Source organism: Pteropus vampyrus, unplaced genomic scaffold (assembly GCF_000151845.1).
Source record: "Pteropus vampyrus isolate Shadow unplaced genomic scaffold, Pvam_2.0 Scaffold461, whole genome shotgun sequence".
NCBI classification, from domain to species: Eukaryota; Metazoa; Chordata; class Mammalia; order Chiroptera; family Pteropodidae; genus Pteropus; species Pteropus vampyrus.
Window position 1 is genome coordinate 2,078,305 of NW_011889242.1, and position 6,070 is coordinate 2,084,374.

The window sequence follows — 6,070 nt, forward strand, 5'->3', positions numbered from 1 at the left end:
GTGAGATATTTAATCCAGAAGGCGGCAGACCCTAGCCAGCCTGACTCGGCTGGCTACACCGCTCTGGTGAGCTGGGAGTGGCACAGGTCTAAGAGGGATTGGGGTTTACCTTTGCCTTCTCTCTCCTTTTTTTCTCTCTCTGCAGCATTTCTGTTTTAAGTGTCATTTTAACCTCGTTTTTTTAATCAGTGTAAGTGCTTTACATCAATTATTTAATTTCATTTTCATAATCTGTGAGGTAGAAATGATTGAGGAAACTAATGCTAGAAATGAAGATGCTTGCCCAGGTCACCAAGCTGATAGAGGTGGCCCCTGGAGGGTTCAGGCCTCTCACTCTAGGGCCCTATTCTCCACTCCCCACCCTTGTCTCCTGCCTGGTTCTGCTGTCTGACTTCAGTCTCTGTCACCTGCAGCACTACGCCAGCCGCAATGGGCACTATGCCGTGTGCCAGTTCCTGCTGGAAAATGGGGCCAAGTGTGATGCTCAGACCCATGGGGGTGCCACTGCCCTGCACCGGGCCAGCTACTGTGGGCATACTGACATTGCACGTCTTCTGCTGTCACATGGGTCCAACCCCAGGCTGGTAGATGATGATGGCATGACTAGTTTACATAAGGTATGTCCCCTCTCCCTTCAAAGACTTGGTTTTTGTCATTATAAAAGTTATAACATGTTCACCATAGGAAATATGGGGAAACAGAAAAGCATAAAGTAGAAAATTAAAACCATTTGTAATCTCAGTACTCACCTCTCATCACTTTAGTGATTAATGTGTAATTTTTCCGGGATTTTCCTGCGCATGTAAATTGGAATGAAATGCATAGTCATTTTTTTCCCTTAGCGATGTGTCGTGAATGTTTTTCCATGTAATTGTTTATGAAACTTACACCTATTCTCACCTGTCCCTGTGGTTCACTCTCTGTACTGTAGCCAGAGCAATCATTTCATTAAGCTTTCCAACTAGAAACACCTACACGTGGTAAACAGTTTGAAAAGTACAAGATGACATACCGTAAAAATGAGTTTCCCTTCCACCCTGACTCTAGTCCTTCCATCTTCTAAGTCCCTCCCTTAAGGCATCCATTTTTACCCATATCTTAGGCATCTTTGAGAAGCGGCTTATGCAGATTTATGGCATATGTGTGTAAATTTGTTCCTCTCTTGCTGCACTTGATTTTCTCTCACAGTGATGGTTTTAAAAAGCAGTCTGATCCTCTTCCAGAGGCCTCGCCAAGTCCTTACGCTCATTTACTAGGCTTGGGATTAGCCCCTACCTACCTCTCCAGTTTATCTTTTTTTTCTTTTTTTACTTATTTAAACAACCAGCAACATGATAAAGAATATTCTTGAATCATAGCTTCTGAAACAATTTTGGATGTGAATATTAAATTAGAAAAATTTAAGTATTTGTCTGCATAATTTAGCAACGGAACCTGTGGCTGATATTTTTTGCTATCCACTGAAAATCTGCTCTTTTTTTAAAAGTTATTTTTATTTATAGCTGCTACACAGTATTACGTTAGTTCCAAGTGTACAGCATAGTGGTTGAGCTGTTTCATGTTAGAGCTGTGCCTCTCAAAAGGGCTCTCCAGCCACAGACTAATCTACCTCACTAGCATGTGGCCTGGCCACGCAGCTAGTTCTCAGTTGTAGAAGGAAGACAAGACACACTGGTGAATTCTGTTTCCAGAGATAGCTTATAGCAGTCTTCCGACTCCATACATTCTGCTCCATTGCCCCTGCTGGTAACAGAAAGCTTGGGTGACAGATGCACAGCAAGTCACTGGACTCCAGAAGGACCTGACAGAAAGGTGCTTAGGTGGGAGCAGCATTCTTGACACCTAGTGGCAACAGAGATAAAGTTCTTGTTTTATTATTATTATTATAATTTTTACATCCCACTGATAAATAATACATGTTATTCTTTTTTTTTAACGGGCAGTGGGAGTAGGGATAACACTTTGTATTGGTATTTAGACACTAGTAGATACATTTTATAATGCATGATACCTCTTAGAGGAGGTGTATAAAATAGCCAGCATAGAGGCAGAGAATGGAGTGGCCGGTGGTTGCCAGAGACTGTGGGGAGGGGAGATGGACAGCTACTGCCAAGTGGGAGTAAGTCTTGGTTGCAGATGGGTCATTGGAGAGTCCGGCTATCCCACACTGCTTGTAGTCACAATGTTGTGCTGTACGCCTGAACACTTGTGAGGAAGGCGGGTCTCTGGCAGGTGTTCTTACCACAGTAAAGAGAATGGGGGAAAGGCCACTTCAACAACTAACTTGATTTTTAGGAAGCCAGATATGTAAATGTTTCATCGTCTAAGGATTTCGTGATATATTACATTCGTATGCAGTTCAAGGGAAGATGTAGTAAGTGTTTCCCTCCAGTTTATCTAGAGCTCTCGTTCCCTTGTCCTTTCCATGCAGGCCGTGCTAGTCTTTTTCAGTTTCCTGACACTACTACTCTGGCACTCCAGGACCATATAAATCAGGCTCATCCCCTAGACGCCTCTCCTCTCCTGTTTCTCATCTGGCTTTTTCCGTCCTTCCTTCTAGACCTCAGCTTTTACGTCACACCCTCAGAGAGCCTTCCTGTTCTTCAGACATGAGTTCACCCAGCTGTATGCCTCAAAGCACCCTGCACTTGACTTTTCCTAAGTCTTTTCCCCCTTGAAATTCCCCATTGGAGCATCTTTCACAAGAAACAGTGGGGACTTGACCTTATTAACCATTGTATCCCCAGCACTGAGCCAGGTGCTTGATGAACATGTGCTGAGTGAACAACTAGGTGTTGTTTTGTTTGAAGGATCCTTGCCAGTTGGAGAGGCAGACTGCTTATTTCTTAATGGTCTAAACTGGTATTGCTCAGGCGTTTTACTGTCACAAATCACATGGTGGGTGTACAGGCAGGACACTGCTGTGGATGTACCTGGCATCCATATGGCTTGCAGCATATTCTTTTACTTTTAATTTTTGAATAAAAATTATATTTTTATTTTAGTTTCAGGTGTTTAATATTATATTAGTTTCATGTGTACAACATAGCGGTTAGACATTTACATAATTTACGTAGTGATCACCCCTATAAATCTAGTACCCACCTGACACCATACATAGTTATTACAATATTGATTATATTCCCTATGCTGTAGTTTACATTCCCATGACTATTTTTATAATTTCCAATTTGTACTTCTTAATCTCTTCACCTTTTTCACCCACTTCCCCAGCCCCACTCCCATCTGGCAACCATCAGTTTGTTGTCTGTTTCTGTTCTGTTTGTTTCTGTTCTGTTTGTTCATACATTTTGTTTTTTAAATTCTACATATAAGTGAGATCATATGGTATTTGTCTTTCTCCAACTTATTTCACTTAACATAATACCCTCTAGGTCATCCATGAAACCATGGGAAGGTTTCATTCTTTTATATGGCTGAATAATATTTCATTATCTATATGTACCACATCTTTATCCATTCATCTGTGGATGGGCACTTAGGTTGCTTCCATGTCTTGGCTAATGTAAGTAATGCTGCCATGAACACAGGGATGCACATGTCTTTTCAACTTACTGTTTTTTCTTCAGATAAATACCCAGAAGTGGTATTGCTGGGACATATGGTAGTCCTATTTTTAATTTTTTGAGGACTCTCCATTCTGTTTTCCATTGTGGCTGCACCAATTTACATTCCCACCAGCAGTGCACAAGGGTTCTCTTTTCTCTACATCCTCACCAACATTTGTTTTTGTTGATTTTTTTGAAGGTGTGAGGTAATATCTCATCATGTGGTTTTAATTTGCATTTCCCTGATGATTAGTGATGTTAAGCATCTTTTCATATATCTATTGGCCATCTGTTTGTCCTCTTTGGAGAAATGTATTTTTACATCTTCTGCCTGTTTTTTGCTTAGATTTGTTTGTTTTATCAGTGTTAAGTTGTATGAGTTCCTTATGTATTTTGGATACTAATCTGTTATCGGATATATCATTTGTGAATATCTTCTCCCATTTAATAGGTTACCTTTTTGTTTTGTCAATGGTTTCCTTTGCTGTGCAAAAACTTTTTAGTTCAACGTAGTCTCATTTGATTTTTGCTTTTGTTGCCCTTGCCCAAAGAGACATATCAGAAAAAATATTACTAAGAGCAATGTCAGAGAATTTACTGCCTATATGCTTCTAGAATTTTTATGGTTTCAGGTCTTATATTTATAAGTCTTTAATCTATTCTGAGTTTATTTTTGTATATGGTATAAGAAAGTGGCCTAGTTTTTTTTGTTTTGTTTTGTTTTTTTTGCCAGTTTTCCCAGCACCATTTGTTGAAAGACTGTCTTGACCCCATTGTATATATTCTTGCCTCCTTTGTGATAGATTAATTGACCGTGTGTGTGTGTTTCTTTCTGGGCTCTTTATTCTGTTCCATTGAGCTATGTGTCTCTTTTTGTGCCAATACCGTGCTTGTTTGATTACTATAGCTTTGTGTATAGTTTGATATCAGGTGGTGTGATACTTCTTGCTTTATCTTTCTCAAGATTTCTTTGGCTATACACATGCCATTGGTAGTTTAATAGGAATTGCATTGAATCTGTATATTGCTTTAGGTAGTAAGGACATTTTAACAATATTAATTCTTCCAATCCATGAGCAAGGTATATCTTTTCATTTATTTGTATCTTCTTCAGCTTTTTTTATTCAGTGTCTTATAGTTTTCATAGTACAGGTCTTTCACCTCTTTTGTTAAAGTTATTTCTAGGTATTTTATGCTTTTGATGCAATTGTAAATGGGATTGTTTTCTCAGTTTCTCCTTTGATCGTTTCTTATTCTATAGGAACACAACAGATTTCCGTATATTGATTTTTGTATCCTGAAACTTTGCTGAATTCATTTATCTGTTCTAATAGTTTTTTGGTGGAGTATTTAGGGTTCTCTCTCTGTATAGTATTATGTCATCCTCAAATAATGACAGTTTTACTTCCTTTCCAATTTGAATGCCTTTTATTTCTTTTTCTTGTCTGATTGCTATGACTAGGACTTTAATACTGTGTTGAATAGAAGTGATAGTGGGCATCCTTATTCTATTTCTGATCTTAGAGAAGAATCTTTCAACTTTTCACCACTGAATATGATGTTAGCTGTGGGTTTGTCATATGTGGCCTTTATTATATTAAGGTATGTTCCCTCTATACTCACTTTATTGAGGGTTTTTAATCATAAAGGGATGTCAAATTTTGTCAAATGCTTTTTCTGCATCTGTTGAGATGATCATATGTTTTTTTCCCTTCATTTTGTTGATATAATGTATCATGTTGATTGGGATGTTGAACCATCCTTGCATCTCTGGGATAAATCCCACTTGATCACGGTGTATCATCCTTTTAATATATTGTTGAATCTGGTTTGCTAATATTTCGTTGAGAATTTTTACATCTTATGTTCATCAATATTGGCCTGTAATTTTCTTTTTTTATAATGTATTTGTCTGGTTTTGGTATCAGGTAATGCTGGGTTTGTAGAATAAGCTTGGAAACATTCCATCCTCTTCAATTTTTTGAAATAGTTTAAGAAGAATAGGTATCGTTTCTTCTTTAAATGTTTGGTAGAATCACCTATGAAGCCGTCTGGTTCTAGACTTCTGGGAAGTTTTTTGATGGCTGCTTCAATTTTATTGCTAGTAGTCAGTTTGTTTAGATTTTCTATTTTTTTTCTGGTTCAGTCTTAGAAAGTTGTATGCATCTAGCAATGTATCCATTTCTTCTAGATCGTCTAGTTCATAAGCACATAATTGTTCATAGTATTCTTTAGTGATCCTTTGTATTTCTGTGTTGTCAGTTGTAACTTCTTTCACTTATAATGTTTATTTAGGCTTCTCTCTTTGTGAATTTAGCTAAAGGTCTGTCAGTTTTGTTTTATCTTTTCAAAGAACTAGCTCTTAGTTTCATTGATGTTTTCTATCATTTTTAAATCTTTATTTTGTGTATTTTCAACTGTGATCTTTATTATTTCCTTCTTTCTACTTACTCAGTTTTGTTTGTTCTTTATCTAGTTTCTTTAGGTATAAAGTTAGATTG

At 37.8% G+C, this 6,070-nt stretch overlaps 1 protein-coding gene across 1 annotated transcript in view; it reads left to right on the forward strand.

The window, feature by feature from the left end:
• Positions 1 to 6,070, forward strand: part of ANKRD39 (ankyrin repeat domain 39) — a 14,637-nt gene that overhangs the window by 3,836 nt on the left and 4,731 nt on the right. The gene's annotated exons all lie outside the window — the stretch shown is intronic.